The sequence below is a fragment of the Macaca fascicularis genome, chromosome 1, assembly GCF_037993035.2.
Source record: "Macaca fascicularis isolate 582-1 chromosome 1, T2T-MFA8v1.1".
NCBI classification, from domain to species: domain Eukaryota; kingdom Metazoa; phylum Chordata; class Mammalia; order Primates; family Cercopithecidae; genus Macaca; species Macaca fascicularis.
The window spans coordinates 143,550,267-143,572,428 of record NC_088375.1 but is presented as its reverse complement, the minus strand read 5'-3'; the positions used below and the strand labels follow the sequence as shown (position 1 = coordinate 143,572,428).

At 42.1% G+C, this 22,162-nt stretch overlaps 1 long non-coding RNA gene across 3 annotated transcripts in view; it reads left to right on the top strand.

The window, feature by feature from the left end:
- LOC107126973 (uncharacterized) overlaps nt 1–22,162 on the top strand; it is a 58,898-nt gene that overhangs the window by 6,445 nt on the left and 30,291 nt on the right. The window contains exons 2-3 of one of the 3 annotated variants that reach the window (XR_001484152.4): nt 1,949–2,143; nt 10,738–21,357. This is a non-coding gene — a long non-coding RNA (uncharacterized lncRNA). Of the gene's footprint in view, nt 1–1,948; nt 2,144–2,572; nt 4,115–10,737; nt 21,358–22,162 lie in introns of those variants that run through there. The other 2 variants (XR_012429126.1, XR_012429124.1) reach the window with 2 other exon arrangements.

The window sequence follows — 22,162 nt, the reverse complement described above, 5'->3', positions numbered from 1 at the left end:
CTCCTTTTGTTATAAGAAATAGAAACCCAACTCAAATGTGCTTAGACAGAAAAAGGAACTTATTAGTTCAAAATAACTTATTAGTTCAAAGAAGTAGATTGTTCAAGGACGATCTGGGTCAGGTATAACTAGCTCCATGAGCCCAATATTAAGAACACAAGAGGTTCTGTTCTTCCTACCATTTGTTAGCTGCGCCTCCCTATGAACTGACTTCATTCTCAGATGAGTTCTCAATACCGTGCACCTACGCCAGAACAGCACTAGATGTGCAGGATCCCTGAATGGGGAACTGAATAGTCACTATCATCTATGTATTCTTCCAGTAAGGAAGATTTGGTTGGCCTTTATTTTTGTTGATGGTGTAAGTTAGGTCACCTGCTCCCTTGCCCCAATTTAAAAAAAATAAAAGAAATGAACACGTAGTGTTCCATAACATGGACTACTATCCTTGGCACATCTGATTTAAGAGTGAATTCCTGGAATCCAGGCAGTCTATTCCACTGATCTATAGGTTTGTCTTTTTCCCCATCTATATCACACCATCTTGATTACAGTAGTTTTACCAAACTCAGGTAGAGAAACTTCTAGATGTTGTTGTTCCTGCTCTCTTCCTCCTTTTTTCTTTTTCCTCCTCCACCTTCTTCTATTAGATTTATTGATATATAATTTACATATAATAAAATTCATCAATTTTAAGTGTGAAATGTGATAAGTGCTTATAAATAATAAAGTCTCCTAATCATCACAGTCATGGTATAGAACAGTTTCAACACTCTGAAAACTTTCCTTGTGCTTCTTTGCAATCGATGCCGTTATCAACTTCTAGGCCCTGGCATCTACCTTCTTTCATGTAATTAGAGTCATATATATGTTGCCTGTTGTGTCTGGTTTCTTTCACTTAACATAATGCTTTGAGATTCATTTCTGTTTTTGCATTTATCAGTAGTTTGTACTACCTTATATGAATATGCCAACTTTCATTTATTCATTCACAAGTTCAGGTACATTTGCATTTTTTCTAGTCTTTTGCTATTGCAAATAAAGCTTCTATGAACATCTGTGTACAAGTTTTTGGGTGAAAAAATGATTTCATTTCTTTTTTCTTTTTTTTTTTTTTTTTTTTTGAGACAGAGTCTCCCTTTGTTGCCTAGGCTGGAGTGCAGTGGCATGATCTCAGCTCACTTCAACCTCCACCTCCTAGGTTCAAGTGATTCTCCTGCCTCAGCCACCCAAGTAGCTGGGATGACAGGCATATACCACCATGCCCAGCTAATTTTTGCATTCTTAGTAGAGACAGGGTTTCACCATGTTGGCCAGACTGGTCTTGAACTGCTGACCTCAGGTGATCCTTCTGCCTTGGCTTCCCAAAGTGCTGAGATTACAGGTGTGCACCACTGCTCCTGGTCACTTTTCTTTCTTTTTGGTAAATATCTAAGAGTAGAATTGCTGAACTGTATGGTAAGTTGATTAATTTTAAAGAAATTTCCAATTTGTTTTCCAAATTGGCTGTACTATTTTACATTCCTGTCAGCGGCTTATGATGGCTCTAATTTCTCCACATTTTCCCCAGAAGTTGATATTTTCACTCTTTTTTATAACAGCCATTTTAGTGGCTGTGTGGTGGTGTCTTATTTTAATTTTAATATGCATTTTCTAATGTCTAATGATGTACAGCAGTTTTTCATGTGCCCATTTGCCATCTGTTTATCTTCTTTGGTGGAGTCACTGTTCAGACCCCATTTTTTAATTGTGTTGTTTGTCTTCCTAATATTGAGTTATAGAAATTCTTTATGTATCATATTAGGTTGGTGCAAAAGTAATTGCAGTTTTGGACCGTGAATTTTAAATCATTGTAACTAGGCTCAAACACATCTTTATTAATCAAGATAGGAACCATTGCAATCAACACATTTTTGCCAACAAGAAATAAGTTTGTTTGTTCCTGCAGCGTAAAAATCCATGCTTCGGAATTTGATGCACTCTTGGAAGGCATTTTCTGCATCCTGCTGGTTGTGGAAGTGTTTTCCCTGCGAAAAGTTGTCAAGATGCTTGAAGAAGTGGCAGTCAGTTGGTGAGGTCAAGTGAATATGGAGGATGAGGCAAAACTGTGTAGCCCAATTCACTCAACTTTTGACGCATTGCGGTAAGGAGTGGTTGTGGAGAAGAATTGGGCCCTTTCTGTTGAGCAATGCCCATTTGGGTGTTGTAGTTTTAGGTGCGTCTCACTGATTTGCTGAGCATACTTCTCAGATATAACGGTTTTGTTGGGATTCAGAAAGCTGTAGTGGATCAGACTGGCAGCAGACCACAAACAGTGACCATGACCATGACAAATTTTTGTGCAAATTTGGCTTTGGGAAGTGCATTGGAGCTTATTCTCAGTCCAGTCATTGATCTGGTCATCACCGGTTGTCATATAAAGTCCACTTTTTGTCACACATCACAATCTGATCAAGAAATGGTTCATTGTTGTTGCATAGATTAAGAGAAGACGATACTTCCAAATGACGATTTTTTTGATTTTCACTCAGCTCGTGAGGCACCCACTTACGGAGCTTTTTCACCTTTTCAGTTTGCTTCAAATGCTGAATGACCATAGAATGATCAACACTGAGTTCTTCAGCAACTTCTCGTATAGTTGTAAGAGGATCAGCTTAGATGACTGCTGTCAGTTGGTCGTTGTCAACTTCTGATAGCCGGCCACTGCGCTCCTCATCTTCAAGCTTCTCCTCTCCTTTGCAAAACTTCTCAAGCCACCACTGCACTGTATGTTGTTAGCGGCTCCTGGGCCAATTGCAATGTTGATGTTGCAAATTGTCTCTGCTGCTTTACGACCCATTTTGAACTCGAATAATATCATTTCCATAGTCTAAAATAAACATAAACAGCAAGTGATAAGTTATTAGCAAAAAACATAAAGTGAAAAATGCACATTAAAATGATGTATAACATAACCACATTTGTTTAAGAATGTATTCCAATATCAAATGGCAAATTCCAACAATGCAAAAACCACAATTACTTTTGTACTCACCTAATAGATATGTCTTTTGTTGGATGTATGCTTTCAAAATATTTTCTCCCAGTCTATGACTTGCCTTTTTATTTTCTTAATAGTGCCTTAAAGGAGCTAATGTGTTTAATCTTGGTGAAGTCCAATTTTTAAATTTTTCTTTTCTTTCTTTTTTTTTTTTTTTTTGAGATGGAGTCTTGCTCTGTTGCCAGGCTGGAGTGTAGTGGCATGACCTCAGCTCAATGCAACCTCTGCCTCCCGGGTTCAAGCGATTCTCCTGCCTCAGCCTCCTGAGTAGCTGGGACTACAGGTGCGCACCACCATGTCCAGCTAATTTTTGTATTTTTAGTAGAGATGGGATTTCACCATGTTGGCCCAGATTGTCTCTATCTCTTGACTTCATGATCTGCCCACCTCGGCCTCCGAAAGTGCTGGGATTACTGGCATGAGCCACTGTGCCTGGCCAATTTTTCTTTATATGTTATGCTGTTTGAGTCATACTTAAGAAATATTTCTTAAACCTAAGACCATCAAGTGTTTCTGTTGGTTTTTGTTTCTTGTTTTTTCAGACTGAGCCTCACTCTGTTGCCTTGGATGGAGTGCAGTGTTGCAATCTCAGCTCACTGCAACCCCCGCCTCCCAGGTTCAAGCAATTCTTCTGCCTCAGCCGCCCTAGTTGCTGGGACTACAGGCATGTGCCACCATGCCCGGCTAATTTTTGTCTTTTTAGTAGAGATGAGATTTCACTATATTGGCCAGGTTGGTCTCAAACTCCTGACCTCATTATCTGCCTGCCTCGGCCTCCCAAGTGCTGGGATTATAAGCGTGAGCCACGGCGCCCAGCCTGTTTTCTTCATTTAATTTATTTCTGCTCTGATCTTTATTATTTATTTTCTTCTGCTGATTTTGAATTTGGTTTGCTCTTGCTTTTCTAGTTATTTAAGATGTATTGGTAGTGTATTTATATGACGATTTTCTTCTTTTTTTGATGTGGGCACTTATTGCTATAAACTTTCCTTTTAGTACTGCTTTTGCTATATCCCATAGGTTTGATATGTCATGTTACCATTATCATTTGTTACAATAAAATTTTTAATTTCCTTCTAATTTCTTCATTGACCCACTGGTCATTCATGAGCATATTGTTTAATTTCCATGTTTGTGTAGTTTCCACAATTCCTCTTGCTATTGATTTCTAGTTTTATTCCATTGTAGTCAGAGAAGATGTTTGATATTATTTAAAATTTTTGAATGTTTTAAGATTTGTTTTGTGACCTACCACATGGTCTGTCCTTGAGAATGATCCATGTGCTGAGGAGAAGATTGTGTATTCCGCAGCCATTGGATGAAATGTTCTGTAAATATCTATTAGGTCCATTTGGTCTATAGTGCAGGTTAAGCCCAATGTTTCTTTGATGATTTTCTGTCTGGAAGATCTGTTCAATGCTGAAAGTGGGCTGTTAAATTCTCCAGCTATTATTGTATTGGGGTCTATCTCTCTCTTTAGCTGTAATAACATTTGCTTTATATATCTGGGTGCTCCAGTACTGGGTATATATATTTTTTAAATTATTATATCCTTTTGCTGGACTAACCCTTTTATAATTATGTAATAACCTTCTTTGTTTCTTTTTATAGTTGTCTTGAAATCGATTTTGTCTGACATAACATAAGTATAACTACTTCTGCTGCCTTTTTTTTTTTGGTTTCCATTTGCATGAAGTACCGTCTCCAGCCCTTTATTTTCAGTCTATGTGTGTCTTTATAGGTGAAGTGTGTTTCTTGTAGGCAGGAGATCATTGGGCCTTCTTTTGTTTTTATCCATTCACCTACTCTAAATGGATAAAAGTCCATTTACATCAATATTATTATTGGCAAATAAGGACTTATTCCTGTCATTTTGTTATTTGTTTTCTGGTCTTCTCTTCCTTTTCCCCTTCCTTTCTGTGTTTCTTTAGTTGAAGATGATTTTTCTCTGGTGGTATGATTTAATTTTTGCTTTTTACTTTTTGTGTATCTGTCATATTTTTTGTTATTGTTTTTTTGAGATGAAGTCTTACTCTGTCACCCAGCCTGGAGTGCAGTGGCACAATCTCGGCTCACTGCATCCTTTGCTTCCCAGGTTCCAGCAGGTTCTCCTGCTTCAGCCTTCTGAGTAGCTGGGATTACAGGTGTCCGCCACCATGCCTGGCTAATTTTTGTATTTTTAGTAGAGACAGGGTTTCACCATGTTTGCCAGGCTGTTCTTGAACTGCTGACCCCAAATGATCTGCCTGCCTTGGCCTACCAAAGTGCTGGGATTATAGGCATGAGCCACTACATCCGGCTTGTCATATATTTTTTGATTTGAGGTTACTATGAGGCTTCCAAATACAATGTAACCCATTATTTTAATCTGATGACAACACAGGTTGCATAAACAAGCAAGCAAAAAGAAAACTAATAAAAACTCTAACTTTATCCTCTTGCTTTTTAACTTTTTGCGGTTTCTATTTATATCTTATTGTACTATCTATGTCTTGAAAAGTTGTTGTAGTTATTATTTTGATTGGTTTATCTTTGAGTGTTTCTACTTAAGAGTAGTTTACACACTAAAAGTATAGTGTTAAAATATTCATGTTTTCCTCTGTACTTACTATTACTGGTGAGTTATGTACCTTCAGATGACTTCTTATTGCTCATTAACATTTTTTTTTCTTTCTTTCTGATTGAAGAACTCCCTTTAGCATTTCTTTTCTTTTTTTTTTTCTTTAGATGGAGTCTCGCTTTGTTGCCCAGGCTGGAGTGCAGTGGCACGATCTCGGCTCACTGCAAGCTCCGCCTCCCAGGTTTACACCATTCTCCTGCCTCAGCCTCCCCACCACCACACCCGGCTAATTTTTTTTTTTTTTTTTTTTTTTTTGTATTTTTAGTAGAGATGAGATTTCACCATCTTAGCCAGGATGGTCTAAATCTCCTGACCTTGTGATCCGCCCGCCTCAGCCTCCCAAAGTGCTGGGATTATAGGCATGAGCCACCGTGCCTGGCCCCCTTTAGCATTTCTTGTTGGAAAGGTCTAGTGTTGATGAAATCCCTCAGCTTGTGTTTGTCTGGGAAAGTCTTTTTTTCTCCTTCATGTTTGAAGGATATTTTCACCTGCTATTCTAGGGTAAAAGTTCTTTTTCTTCAACATTTTATCATGTCACCGTCTCCTGGGCCTGTACAGTTTCCACTGAAAAGTCTGCTGCCAGATGTTTTGGAGCTCCATTGTATTGTTGTTTTTTTTCTTGTGGCTTTTAGGATCTTTTCTTTATCCTTTACCTTTGGGAGTTTGATTATTTAATGCCTTAACGTGGTTTTCTTTTGGTTAAATTTGTTTGGTGTTCTATAACCTTCTTTTACTCGAATTTGGTATCTTTCTCTTGGTTTGGGAAGTTCTCTCTTATTATCCATTTGAACACACTTTTTACCCGTATCTGTTTCTCCACCTCCTTTTTAAGGCCAGTAACTCTTAGATTTGCCCTTTTAAGGCTATTTTCTAGATCTTGAAGGCATGCTTCATTCTTTTTTATTATTTTTTCTTTTGTCTGCTGTGATTGTGTATTTTCAAATAGCTTGTTTGAAAGCTCACTAATTCTTTTGCTTGATCAATTCTGCTATTAAGAGACTCTGATGCATTCTTCAGTATGCATCATTTTTCAACTTCAGAATTTCTGCTTGATTCTTTTAATTATTTCAATCTGTTTGTTAAATTTATTTGATAAAATTCTGAATTCCTCCTCTGCATTATCTTGAATTTCTCTAGGTTTTCTCACCTCTCCTCTCTCCTCAAGCAGAAGGAAGGAGTCATTTTTGTTGTTGCAAGCTGTGCTCCCTGTGGATGGGGGAGGGGTGGCACAAGCACTTCCTTAGCTGCCCCAGCTGGTGTCTTATTAGGTCATGTGCCCCCCAATCTACTGACTTTAAGCCCAGTACAGCACTAGGAATTGCCTAGAAATTGCAGTTTTTGCGCCTAGACAGCCTTTCAAGTTTATTTAGGATCCTGAAATATATTCAAGTTTGTTTAGCCCATGGTGGTGAGGCTTGCCAAAACTTCAGTTTTGACTGCTGGGATGGGCGATTTCTCTCTAGTTAGGGCTGTTCTAAATGCTCCCTCTGTGCGTGGGTGTCAGCTGTGTTAAGCCCGGTTTTGCTTTTCACTCTGACAGGACAGCACTGAGCTCAGTGCAGTGTCCCACAATCACTGTGCTCTCCCTTCCCCAAACTCAGCGATTCTCCATGTCACCTGGCCACTGCCATGGAGGTGGGGCAGGTATGGCAATTAAAGACTGTCTTTTTTTTGTTTGTTTTTGAGACAGAGTCTCACTCTGTCATCCAGGCTGGAGTGCAGTGGCGTGATCTCAGCTCACTGAAACTTCCGCCTCCCAAGTTCAAGCAGTTCTCCTGCCTCAGCCTCCCAAGCAGCTGGGATTACAGGCGCCTGCCACCACGCCTGGCTAATTTTTGTGTCTGTGTGTGTGTTTAGTAGAGATGGGGTTTCACCATGTTGGCCAGGCTGGTGTCGAACTTCAGACTTCAAGTGATCCACCCTCATCCTCCCAAAGTGCTAGGATTATGGGCTTGAGCCACCATGCCTGGACAAGACTGTCTTTCCCACTCTCTTCAGAGCTTCTTTCAGACATATGAAAGAAGGTTAAGACCAGGTACTGTAATTGCTCATCTGATTTTCGGTTCTTATGAAGGTGCTTTTTTTGTATAGACTGTTGTTAAATTTGGTGTTCCTGTGTGGGGGATGATTGATAAAGGCTTCTATTCAGCCATCTTGCTCCAATCCCCTCCTATTCATATATGAGAAACCCACAGCCATCATGATACTCAATGATGAACACTGAAAGCTTTTCCTCTAAGATCAGGAACAAGATCATTGTTCTAATTTCCTTCAAGAACTTTCCCTTTGCATTCACAACTTGGCTAACTGTTCTGTGCAGGAGGCCTATCTTTCAGCCTATCTTGGCTTTTAGCATGCCTTCTCACTGAGTTTAATCATTTCTGGCTTTTGAAATGAAATGAGAGACATATGACTCTTTCACTTGAACACTTAGAGACCATTGTAGGTTTTTAAATTGGCCTAATTCCAATATAATTGTGTCTCAGGGAATAGAGAGGCCCAAAGAGAGAGAGGCAGATGAAGGAACAACTGGTCTGTGGAGCAGTCAGATATACACAACATTGATTGATTAAATTTGCCATCTTAATCAAATTAAATATAAGTACAGTAAGTGGCAACCCAAAACAGTGATAATAGTAACATCAGAGATCACTGATCACAGATCACCATAATAAATATGGCATTAATGAAAAGTTTGAAATAGTGTGATAATTGCCAACACGTGACACAGAGACACATAGTGAGCACAGGTTATTGAAAAAAATGGCAACAATAGACTTCCTCAACATAGAATTGTCACAAACCTTCAAGCAAAGTGCAATATAATGAGGTATGCCTATATGTTTCTAGGAGTTTATCTGTTTCTTCTAGGTTATCCAATTTGTTGGCATATTAAATTTTCATGATAGTCTCCCATAAATCTTTATATTTCTTTGGTATCAGTTTTATGTCTCCTCTTTTGTTTGTAATTTTATTTATTTGATTTTTGTATTTGTTTAGTTTAAGGTTTGTCTATTTTTACCTTTCCTAAAAATACTTAGTTTCGTTGGTTTTTAAAATTGTATTGCTAGTCTATTTCACTTACTTCTCTTCTGACCTTTATTATTTCATTCCTTCTGCTAACTTTGGGCCTGGTTTGTTCTTCTTTTTCTGTTTTCTTGAGGTATAATGTTAGGTTGTTTATTTGAGTTTTTCTTGTTTTATAGTGTGGGTGTTTATCACTATAAACTTCCCTCTTAGAATTATTTTTGCTGCATTCCATACATTTTGGTATTTTGTGTTTCCATTTCCATTTGCCTCAAGATTATTTTTTATTTTCCTTTTAAGTTTTTGTTTGACTTGTTGATTGTTAAGGAGTATTTGTTTAATTTCTACATATTTGTTAATTTTCCAGTTTTTCTCATATTTTCTTATTTCATACCATTGTGATCAGCAAAGATGCTTGATATGATTTCAGTATTCTTAAACTTAATAACACTTGTTTTGTGGCCTAACATATGATGTATCCTGGAGAATGTTTGTGTATTTGTGAAGAATGTGTATTCTGCTGCTGTTTGATGGAATGTTCCATATGTCTTAGGTCCATCTGAAGTCCACTGTTTCCTTATTGATTTTCTATCTGGATGATCTATCCATTGTGGAACGTGGGATGTTGAAGTCCTCTATTATTGTATTTGTGTCTGTTTTTCCCTTCAGTTCCACCACATCTGGCTAACTTTTAAAAACTTTGTGTAGAGGTGTGGTCTCATTATGTTGTCCACACTGGCCTCAAACTCCTGGCCTCAAGAGATCCTCCTGCCTTGGCCTCCCAAATGCTGGGATTACAGGCATGAGCCACTGCACCTGGCCCAGATTATGTTTCTTATAAAAGTTCTGTGATGTGGCTGTGATTATCTTCTTGCGGATGAAGAAACTGAGGTTTACCAAGACCAGTGTCTTGCCTAAGGTTTCAGAACCCATCAACAACTGAGTTTAGAATATGGGCCTAAGTCTTCTAATTCTTGTCTTCAGTATGCTTTCCATGACACCAATTACTCTAATCTTTTGGGGGCACTAGGACCTCATTTTAATAGTTAAAATATGTTTATACTACCTCCTACCACCACTGTAGTTTCTAATGAGCTAAAACAAATGCATAGGTTTGCATTGTATTGTTCACAACAGCTTCTGAAAACACTTTTAAATGGTCATAAATATGTATACAATAGGTATTAGGTATTTAAGACTACAAATTATGCTTGGATTTGAGTTCTCTCATAACAGCTCCAAAAGCCCTAGAGGTCTGAAGCCTTGGGACACAGCCCTGCAATGCAGTGGCCATTAAGATGACTGTGGCTACAATGGTTTAGGGTACTTGTAGGCAATCATTTGATCATTACTAGAGTCACAAAAAGAGGAACTGCCATTTCTTAGTGTAATGTATTATGTGACATGGGTGCTATGATTTTATTAAATTCTAGGTTTCTTAGAAAAGAAACTGTTGCATCCAAAAGCAAAAAATGGGTCACCAGGATGAAAATAACTAAAAGGGTAAAAGGCCTATTTTAGCAGAAAGGCTTCACGTAAAATTAACTCTAAATAAATATCTGCCTGTAATCCCAGTACTTTGGGAGGCCAAGGTGGGTGGATCACCTGAGGTCAGGGAGTTTGAGACCAGCCTGGCCAACATGGTGAAACTCTGTCTCTACTAAAAATATAAAAATTAGCCGGGCATGGTGGCAGGTGCCTGTAATCCCAGCTACTTGGGAGGCTGAGGCGGGAAAGTCGCTTGAATCCGGTGGGCAGAGGTTGCAGTGAGCCAAGGTTGTGCCACTGCAATCCAGCCTTGGTGACAGAGTGAGACTGTCTCACAATACATAAGAATAAATAAATATCTGGAAAAAAATGAATAAATTTCATTTCAGGGCTGGAAAAGAGGCTGGCACACTCCTTGGTTTTGCCTGTGCTCAAGTAGATGGAGGAATTCAAGTAGGGCACTCAGGAATGTTCAGTGCGCACCTCAGCTGCTGAGATAAGATGGAAAGTATGGCTGCCATGGGGATTCTCTTGATCCATTTCATCTTCCTGATTTCCCTAGGCCCATCTTCAGGCTGAGAGTGATGACACTGACCTCCCCATTGAGAATATATGTGGAAAGAAGAAGCAACTACATTGATTAAAAGTAACAATGGTTTAAGGAAACAAAGAGGCTGGAACTCTGTCTGCCACAGGGAGAGAAATGCTGGGAAGCCTGGTGGAAGCAGGTTAGAAACAGACTTGCAGTCCCAGCCCAGATGCCTGCATTTAGGTGATGAGCGATATTCTTTGTGTGTTTTTTCAGTCCTGAGAGAGGCTTCTTTCCAAAAATAATTATTCTATCTTTGTAGCAGGAAAAGCTTTTATGTTTGGTTTAAATTCACATCTTCATCTGTGTTGTGGAAGCCCTGCCCTCACTAAGCCTTTGGCTTAGAGATGTTGACTGTCCTCTCTGCCACAGTCAGATATGCTTCAGGACATTTTAATCAGTAGTGACTTTGGAAAGAGAAAGGGGGCCTGGGATCCCACGATGAAAAATATTGAACAGAAACAGAGAGAAAAATCTCTGTGGTAACTAGGAGAAAGCATTATGTAAGCATTATGTAAGTTAATGGACCAGTTTTCTTGAGAAATGGGCTTTTGTCTGTTCACCTGCCTGGGCTCCCCCGAAAGCAGAGCCTGAGACAAAGGATTATGTACAGGTAGGTAACTTGAGATGTGGTCCCAGGGGGGCAGGGATGGGGAATGAGAGCCAATATAAAGATGTATTGTTGGGTTGGTTACAGCCATAGGCAACTAGAACTTGACTCAGTGAAACTTTCTGTGAAGCCAGATGAGATGTGTTTCAGAATATCCACTATGGGAATGGAAGAGTAAAACATCTATTTATCAGCTCTCATCTGCCACTGGTCAAGAGCGGCCCCAGGAGGTTAACTCCCTATGTTTTGAGTTGTCCTGTAGAAATGTTGTGCTGTGGTGTCCCATGGTGTGACATCAGAGAAGTCACAGGGCAAGAAGTGACAGGATGGGAGACACAAGATGAGGCAAGGCACTGCCTGCTTACTTGTGCATGAGGCAAACTGAAGCCTGCACAGAACCAGTTGCATTTTCCATGACTGGAAGAGGTAGGGCTGAAGGGATTTGGAGTGGTACTCATGACATGTCAATAAATCAACCAACTGCAATGTAATATCCTTAAGATTCTAGATGACTCCCATGATCTCTTTGTTTCTCATTCATTGTAAGGGAGAAATAGGGTGATTTTGGCCTTCTTCAATCCTAGGTTTGAATCCTGGCCCTATCATTTATGAGTGTTGTTCCCATAAGCGACTTAACTTCTTTGAGCCTTAGTTTACTTTGTAAAATTAAGACAGTATATCTATCTCATCCTGTTGTAGGGAGAATGACCTGAGATACTGTATGTTAAGTTCTTAGCACCTAGCCTGGCGCACGGCAACGGCTGAAGTCATGTCAGCTTGTATTATTGTGATTTGACATCACAACAGCAGTAGTCATGAGGCATAAAGGAGCATAGAAAGGGGGCTGTTAGGGACTAGGACTGGAGGGAGGATGAACCAGGTAGGCTACCAGTAGGAATGTGGGGAGGGGATTGTGCCTCTGTTTAACAAGTCAGGATACAGCTTCTGGGATGGAACTGACCAAAGTTTGATGAGGTATCAAGACTTCCATTAAGGGGGCTGAGGTCTCAGAAGGGAAACTGGAATGCTACAGAGGAAATAGCAGCAGCTATGAGCAGTTACATATTCTGGGAATTGGGGGACTGCAGAAGGGTTCAAGGAAGTGCCCAGGCAGCCTGATGGGTGCAGAGACACTTCCAGGATGTCCCTAAGCCCATTCCCAGGCTTACAGCAACTTGACTAATCTCATGCCAAGCATCGAGTCCCTTTGAGTTTACTGTTTTGGCCATACACATGGTGTGATTCCCAGGCTCAGAATGCGAGAGGGCTATGCCTACAAGTTGAGAGTATTGGTGCCATCAGTTAGGGCTGGGGGTGACAAATGAGAGACTTGCCTGACTCTCAGCTTAGCTTCAGCTGAGCAGGAGGCCCCTGCCATAGAGGGGCTGGCACATGACCCCTGACCCCAGCCCTGGTCTAACATATCCAGGCACTGGACCCTCAGATCATAGGTTAACTAGGCCTCCTTGTCTGGGCTGATGAGGTGACTGCCTTGTCATTTTTTTTTTTTTTTTTGAGACGGAGTCTCGCTCTGTCACCCAGGCTGGAGTACAGCGGCCGGATCTCAGCTCACTGCAAGCTCTGTCTCCCAGGTTTATGCCATTCTCCTGCCTCAGCCTCCCGAGTAGCTGGGACTACAGGCGCCCGCCACCTCGCCCAGCTAGTTTTTTTGTATTTTGTAGTAGAGACGGGGTTTCACCGTGTTAGCCAGGATGGTCTCGATCTCCTGACCTCGTGATCCGCCCGTCTCGGCCTCCCAAAGTGCTGGGATTACAGGCTTGAGCCACCGCACCCGGCCGACTGCCTTGTCATTAACACTCAATCCTTTGAGGCCCAGACCAAACTCCCAGGCAGAACAAGTAGCTCATTGGGCCAAGACAATGTAAAAAACCATGTATCCCAAACCTTAACTCACAGTTTCTCTGTTCAAGTCATTTTGGGAGAAAGAGCCATACTTTATTATGATGGCCTAGTCCTTTAATCTTACATATGTATGTTTTCACATGGTAACAATGTAACCAAATTCATTCCTACAAACTCTCCATTTTAATATTTTTAATATTAACACCTTTCTTTTATGTCATTCAAAGAATTCACTCAGATTCCCTAGGTTTTCGTGAAGAAAAACACGATTAAAATCAACACATTGAATTGATGTTTTTGATTGAAACAAATATGTCTGGAGCAAATTTAAATTAAATGTGGTTTTACATGTAGTTGGTTATGTGTAGCAATCAGTAGGTTAGCATACCTTTATTTTCTTCAAAGAAAAAAAAAATTCCAATTGAATGATGTTTTGAAAATAGCTAACTGGAAGCGTGAGGGACTTGTTTAGAAAGTTGAGGTGACAACTGAAAGTCAAGACTACACATGCTCATGTGTTTTCAAGGGAAAAAAATCTCCAATTTAAAGAGATGTGGGTGCTGCTGTTATTTTTTCAGATATAATACATAGGGATGGAAAATATGGCTTTTCTTAAGGAAACATTAGTTGTAAATTGAAGAAAAATGAGTATAAAAAGTGAGATTGTTTTTTGTTCTGAAGATTTTCCTCTTATCTCTTCATAGTTTTATTATGCAGAGATTTGATATTGACATCTTTAACTGTGTGCTTAAACACACTCATCTTTCCAGCAGCACACGGGGACATAGCGATGGTTTGTCTTTAGGAAACAGAAGTCTGGCCTCTGCCCGTGGGCTCCTCACCCTTGGTCTATTGCCATTTCTGGTGTGCTTCCCCATCTCTGAGGTCCTGTCCTTAACATCCTGTGTCCCATCCTCAGCTCTGTCCTCATGCAATCCCATGTCAATGCCTCTCTTCCCTGTTTATGGAGCTGCATTGTCCTGGCCCCCTTTCTCATTTCCCGGCTATCTAGTCACCATCTTTTAAGATTAATCACGCAGTACAGAGTTGATGAGTAGTCCGAGTTCTCAGATGGGTTACATTTGGATCAAGGTGGAAAACTGCAATAATTGAGTTGCTGCAATCAAATACATTTTGCATCAACCTAATACAGAAATAGGCACTTATCCACCAGGTATCCTTTCAGTATTTTTAGCTCTTGAACACTATGATAAAAATCAGCAGAAAGTCTAAGTGACAATTCAAATAGCTGTCACAGAATCTACGTAACTTTATTCCTTTGATTACATTTAACAAACAGTTATTGAGTATTTTCTATCTGCCAGATGCTGTCCAGGTTGGTAGAAATACAGAGATGAATAATTTATTTCTCTCCCACCTTGTTCCAGAAAGGATGTGAGGCAGCTTGTAGCAGAAACATATAAAACAAAACATCCAAATGCAGGTTTTTAAAACTCAGGGCAAGGGAAATATAAATTAAAATAGGTCAAGTCCAGAGGGAAAAGAGGACACAGATACACAGCCCATGCAGGCCTTCCTAATTGTTATACTTGAGTTGGATATTTTACCCTAAGCGCATTAGGGGGCCAGGGAAAAGGAAAACATGTTCAATACACATTCCCACTGTAGAAACAGAGAAATTGTAGAGTTACTTACAGGAAAAAGTGTGAATAAGACCTGGTTCTTAATGACAAGGAATTCAGAACTCAACAGGAAAGACAGATCTGTAGCAAACATCTGTAAACCAAAACGTATTATGAGGGTCTGCATAAAGTGCTAAAGAAATAGGGGTAGAAGAATACTTATTTGGCTTATGAGAAAGAAAAGAGGCTACATGAACAATGCTTCAAAAGGAGGCAGTCAAGAAGGGGGAATGGCTAGGGAGACACAGGGGGAAAGAACATGGTGGCTCTAGGTGAGTGACCTCAGCTGTAGTGAGCACAGAAATGGTTTCCTGCACTTGCTGATTCTGATTCAGAGGGACTGACATTTTTTTACAAGAACCCTGGGTGATGCTAATTCTGGTGCTCAAGGACCTACTTTGGGGAAAACTGTCATAGATTCCCGGGTGTGTGGAGCAGTGAACAGTGAGGTTGGAAAAGCAGGCTGGGCCCATGTGGGATGGACTTCAAATGCCATGGTGAGAAACTTGCACTTTATGTCAGGGGGAGCCACTGGATGCTTTAAGGCCTGAGCAGGTGAATGACACTATCAGATTTCTGTGTTTTTTTTTTACTCTTCTTTTTCCTGATTACAAGAACAGATCAAGGATGAAAAATGGAAGGAAAGAGATTGAGGATATGGAGCCACCTAGAAGAGTGTTGCATGGTCCAAATCAAAGAGAATAAGGATATGATTAGGGCAGTGGTGGGGGACATGGAGCAAGGTGAACACTTTTTTGTAGTGAGCATGAACCTGTTATTTTATTATCAGTCACAGATTTACTTCCAATGTTGTTGTTCATGTCTCTCCAGCTAGGACTCTACTTCAATTTCTGCTACCTGGCATCTGGGCTACTCCAACTGGCAGGGGAGACAGTCTGAGCCAAGCTGGCCTGGTTCCTGTGTGGGTGGTGGAGCTGGGTGGAAGGTCTGGGAGCGTTGCTTGCTCACTAAAGTGTAGGGGAAGCAGCCTACAGTGAACTCACAGTGAAGGGTGTATTAGTCAGGGATCTCTTAGAGGGACAGAACTAATAGGATGTATATATACAAAGGGGAGTTTATTAAGTATTAACTTCCATGATCACAAGGTCCCATAATAGGCTGTCTGCAAGTCTGAGGAGCAAAGAGAGCCAGTCCGAGTCCCCAAACTGAAGAACTTGCAGTCTGATGTTTGAGGGCAGGAAGCATCCAGCACAGGAGAAAGATGTAGGGAGGGAAGCTAGGCCAGTCTCTCTTTCCACGTTTTCCTGCCTGCTTTATACTGGAGGCTGATTAGATTGTGCCCACCAGATTAAGGGTGGATCTGACTTTCCCTAGCCCACTGACTCAAATGTTAATCTCTTTTGGCAATACCCTCACAGACACTCCCAGGATCAATACTTTGTATCCTTCAATCAAGTTGACACTCAGTATTAACCATCACAAAGGATAACACAGAATATATGTTTTCATTTGTTGTACAAAAGTAGCCAACAATGTCCAGTTCAGTTGATTCTGGGAACACAATCTTTCCTCTCAAAAATAGCAGAAAATACCAACACCTTCCACTGTCATATATAAGAACCAGTGAGCCTGGAGCTGGATGGTGTCCATGCAAAGACCAATCGTTTTGAGTCTACTCTCATGCTGGTAGGGTGTTTGCGAGCAACAGGCCTGTGGTCTAGGACATTATTTCATTTATGGTAGGGGGCTACCGACCACAGTCCCACGACAAGGTCAAGTGAAAGTCATTTGGCCAGGATCTGCTGTCTAATCCAGTGGTAGGCAGAATAATGGCCCTGTCCCTGCAAAGATTCCAATGTCTGAATCCTCAGAATCTGAATATGTTACCTTACGTGGCAAAAGAGAGGTATTAGTTTGCTAGGGATACTGTAACAAACTACCACAAACTAGGTGGCTTAAATGACAGAAATTTATTGTGGCACTGTTCTAGATGCTAGAAGTAAGAAAGCAAGGCGTCAGCAGGATTGGTTCCTCCTGAGGGGTGTGAATAAAAGATCTGTTCCAAGCCTCTCTCCTTGCCTTGGAGATGGCCGTCTTCAACCTGTATCTCTTCATCTCATCTTTCCTCTTTGCATGGGTGGGGGTCCAAGTTTCCCCTTTTTATAAGGATGCTTCATTTTGGATTAGGGCTTACCGTAAGATCTCAACATAACTAATTACAATGGCAGCAACCCTGTTTCCAAATATGGTCCCATTCTGGGGGTTAGGACATCAATATATGAATTTCTGGGGGACATGATTCAACTCCTAACAAGGGACTTTGCAGAAGATTAAAGTTAATAACTTTGAGATGGGAAAATTATTCTGAATTATCCTGGAGGGGCCTAATTTAGTCACTCGAGTCCTTAAAAGTGGAGAATCTTTCCCATCTGCAGTCAGGGAGAGAGTGGTGACAATGGACTGGTCAGAGAAATGCAACATTGCCAGCTTTGAAGATGGAGGAGGGTGCCGGGAGCCAAGAAATGCTGGTAGCCTCAGAGGCTAGAAAAGGCAAGGAAGCAGGTTCTCCCCTGAAGCTCCCAGAAAGGAATCAGATGCCGTGTTCCTAGTTCAGTGGCCTGTGTTGGATATCTGAACTACAGAACTGTAAGATCATATATTTGTGTTGTTTTAAGCCACTAAGTTTGTAGTAATTTGTTATAACAGCCATAGAAAACTCCTAATACAAGCTCCCTGAGCCACAGCTCCTAAGTTTGCCATGTGATCTCTCATCCCCCTATAAATAATGCTTCTACGCTGAGAGTAAGTCAACACAGAAGTCCCACCCCTGCTGCTACTGGCGGTGAATCCTTATGGGTCTGCAGCAACCTCAATTCTTGCCTCCACAGAAGAAAGAATTTGACCGAGGGGCATGAGGCAGAAGGAGAGACTGAAGCAAGTATTCGAGCAGGAGTGAAAGCTTATTAAAAAGTTTTAGAGGCCAGGCGCTACTAGTAGTTCACGCCTGCAATCCCAGCCCTTTGGGAGGCCGAGGCGGGTGGTGGAACACCTGAGGTCGGGAGTTTGAGACCAGCCTGACCAACATGGAGAAACCGCATCTCTACTAAAAATACAAAATTAGCCGGGCGTGGTGGCACAGGCCTGTAATTCCAGCTACTCCGAGGCTGAGGCAGGAGAATCTCTTGAACCCGGGTGGCGGAAGTTGCGGTGAGCCAAGATCGCGCCATTGCACTCCAGCCTGGGCAACAAGAGCGAAACTCTGCCTCAAAACAAAACAAAAAGCTTTAGAGCAGGAAGGAAAGGAAGAGACGTGTACTTGGAAGAGGGCCAACCGGGCAACTTGAAAGACAAGTGTGCAATTTGACCTTTTAACTTGGGATTTTATATGCTGGCATGCTTCTGGAGTCTTGCCTTCCTTCTCCCCTGACTCTTCCTTTGGGATGGGCTGTCCGCATGGCAGTGGTCTGCCAGCGCCAGGGAGGGGAGCATGCGCAGTGGTCTGCCAGCGCCAGGGAGGGGAGCATGCGCAGTGTTTTTACTGGAGTTGCGTGCATGCTCAACTTGAGGTGTTTTTCCCTTACCAGCCAAATGTCACTGAGATCATATACCGGTTAAACTCCACCATTTCCCCTCTTAATGCGCACACTTGAGTTCACTCACTCAACTCCTGAGATCTTATCAGGAAACTGCTGATTATGTTCAGGTTTTTTTTTTCTCTCTATAGGGGGACTGCCTTGCCCTGGCGCCAGCTGCCACCAACAGTTATTTTAGAGAGACAGTGTAACAACTGCCTGACCATCACCTGATGGTCACCTGGAACTCCTGGTGGAGTAGGGAGGCCCTCTCTTGCCCTGTTCATGTCTGATTCGCTACCTACTGTAACACTGCCACAGCCACTCATCAAAACCAAGTCGTATGAAGTGGCAGATTCCTCCTAGGGTGTCTGGCCAGCCGTGACCTGCTCCTTTGGTCAGCTCCCCAACTCCAGGATGAGTTTCAAGAGCCACATGTCTATGAGACCCTCCTACCTGGACTTAGCTGACTACAGCAGGAGGGACATGAGATCCAAGCTGGAGCACACAGCGTCTCTCTCCTGGGATGTGGAGCTGAGAGACACTGAGATCAGGAGACGGGAGCTGATTCCTCTTAACGACAGGTCTGGAGCAAAGGTCTGTGCATCAGTGCTGTTAAGTTTCTCAGGGCTGTGCTGTTTTGTTTAAGCCAGTTTGTAGTGGGTCTGTGCGACTTGCTAAAGAGCCTCCAGTACTTAAGATTTGCTAAGCCAGGGAGTGCCCTCGGGACCGCGCGGCAGCGGCCTGAAGGAGGCAGGAAGGGAAGGAAAGGCCCAGGGCAGGCGCTGCTACCAAAGGGCCCGGCTTGGGAGAAGGCTGCCGCTCCTGGCAAAAACGAGTCTCAGAGGAGTTTCTGAGTTCATTGTCACAATGAAATGCTGTCAAAGGACCCTCTGCTTTTCCTCAGAAACTAATATTCAATTTCTGGAGGCCTAGTTTGCTTCTAGAAGAGGGAAACCGCACATCTTGTTTTAGGTGGTGGCTGGTTCTTGTATCATGGGCATGTTATCGCTTTTTACACAAAAGATTGCAATATGTGCAACTGCTTCTCTGTGCTTTTGTTTTCTATTGTTTTGTTTTGTTTTAACATGTTTGATTTCTTTAAAGCTGTTAAGCCCAAGATTGGAAGCTCTCAGATGATCAGATCTCTGGTGTCAGGATGCAAACACGCTAGTCCCTGCTTAAACAAGGCTCTAGTCTTTTCTTTGTATCTATTCCATCAGGAACTGCTGGAGATAAAAGCAAATGTCTTAGAAGAGCAAGTGTGACATGTGGTACGCTATCAGGAATAAATCTCTACCTGCCAAGCTAGACTGTAAGGCAATCTGGAACCAGTTACTATACAAACTTGTTTTATTTCAAAACAGAATCACCTGACTTACTTTTCTATTTATTTCTTGTCTTGAATTCTTTTGTTGATATCAAGATGCTACTAATGAAACACAGTGGACCCGAATTTTCAGGTGAATTGAGAGAAAGGGGTTTGTAAAAAGGACTTAAAGGGAAAGAGCCCTCATTTCCTTTAGATTTTGAAAGGATGGTGTTAACAGCAGAGGCTGAAAAAGTACCATGGAAATTTAGCCTGGGAAGGGAACGGAAGGGCAGGGAGAGTGAGAGAAGGAGGCAGGGGAGGGAACTGGTGGTGTTCTGATGCCAAAAACCCCACCCTTAGGAGTTGGCTTAAGGTGTGACAAATACGCAGTGCGTTATGCACTGATGTGCACCGTGGAATCCCATACCTGTGGGGCTGCTGTGCGGTGTGTGTGGGGCGCTCAGGCGAAAGGGCACTGGAGAGCAGGCCTGTGCCCACAGAACTTGCTCTCAACTGTGCCACACCCAGGCAGGGACTTTGCGAAAGCCCTGAGGTGACTGACAGGTGATGGAGGTACGTGGTAGCTGCCTGTGTTTACCAGATAGTGCCCCAGCACCCTGGCTTTTCCAGGTGCTGGTGTCTTCCCAGGTGAGAATGCAACATAAAAAACCCTGGAGATTCCAGTTGGCAGGGGAATCCATACATCCTCAGTGCAGGCACAAAGACTGCAGGTAGCAGGCCTGTGGTGAAGGGCCAGCATTTGTATCATGGTCTTGACATTTTCTCACATACTTGGTGTGTTTTTTTGTTACTGTTTTGTTTTGTTTTTGAGACAGAGTCTCACTGTGTTGCCCCTTTGTTTTTGAGACAGAGTCTGCAGTGCAGTGGGGCTCACTGTAGCCTCCAGCTCCCAGCTCAAGCAGTCTTCTTGCCTCGAGGAGTTGGGACAACAGGCTTACGCCATCACACTCGGCTATTTTTTTTTTTTTTAAGTTTTTTTTTTTAACTTTTTTTTAACTTTTTAACTAAAAAAAAAACTTTTTTTAAAACTTTTAACTATTTTTTTTAACTTTTTGTAGAGACAATTTTTTGTGTTGCACAGGCTGGTATCAAACTCCTGGACTCAAGTGATCCTCCTGCCTCAGCCTCCCAAAGTGCTAAGATTACAGGCATGAGCCACAGCACCCAGCCTCTCACACACTTTGATATACATGATCTCATAACACTCTCCACAGAAACCCAGAAAGGAAGCTGCCATTTTTCCCATTCTACACATGAGGATGTGGAGGCTCGGTGGCTGGTTGACCTCCTAAGAGCTCTGAGCTGTTCAGCGGAGGAAGTCAGCTGTTCATCTGACTCTGTGGCAGGGGTCTGAAACTCAAGTGCTCAGGGGAGCAGTGGAGTCATTTCAGTGAGAGCAGCGGCCTGGAGACCACTCATCCCATCCAAAGGGGCAGCCGGCGCTCAGTGCTCGCAGAGTGCTGCCGTCCAAAAATGCAGGCCCAAAGCTGCTAGAGCCTTCTGTTCTTCAAGAGAAACTACAATATAGATTTTTGTGTGAGAGCGCAATTTATTCAAAACAATTTTTTTTTTTAACTTTAAAAAATAAAAACTTTGTGTGGCCCCAGACAACATGCCTCACTGCCCCGTCCCGCTTCCCTGCCAGTGGGCAACTCCTGCTGTGGCACATTTCACGTTTATTGGGCACCTGCCATGTCCAGGAACTGTGCCGAGTGCTGGGGGACAGGCACAGCCCCTGTTTGAACGAAGCCTGCCTGCTGCTGCAGGGCTTCTCTATCCATGTCCACTCAGTCGATATCCGTTCGGCTTCTATTCCTGCTCCTGCGCTGACTGCTGTGGATGTTTTAAAAAATACCACATGGATGTACAACAATGTGCGCGGACTTAATGCCACTGAATTGTGCAGTTAAAATCAGTGAAAATGGTTAACTTTTACGTTATGTATATTTTACCAAAATTAAAAAGTCAGTATACAAAAGACATGTAATTTTTATCCTCAAGAAAGATAAAACCTAAATGAGAAGAGAGAACATAGTGCTATCAAATATTTCAGCTCAATAGATATTTGAGTCCCCATTGTGTATCAAGCACCATCCTAGGTGGGCACATAAAGTTGAGGAAGTTAGTTCCTGTTTCAAAGGCACCTCCTACTCTGATGAGAGCAATGTTGGGAGCAGCCTTGGTTTTTGCGGTTAGCAAGAGCTGCCCTTTATGGAATGCGAAATCTCTGCCACGCCTTTAGTAATTGTTTTATGTGCACCGTCAGTCTCACTGGAGCCTCACAGCAAACCTATGGGGCAGATGCTGTTATCAACCCCATTTTACAAAGAGGGCAGAAGCTCAGAGAGGTTTAGTAACTTCCCCAAAGTCACGCAGAGTTAATAGGTAGAGAAGCCAGGGTTTGAGCCCAGGTACA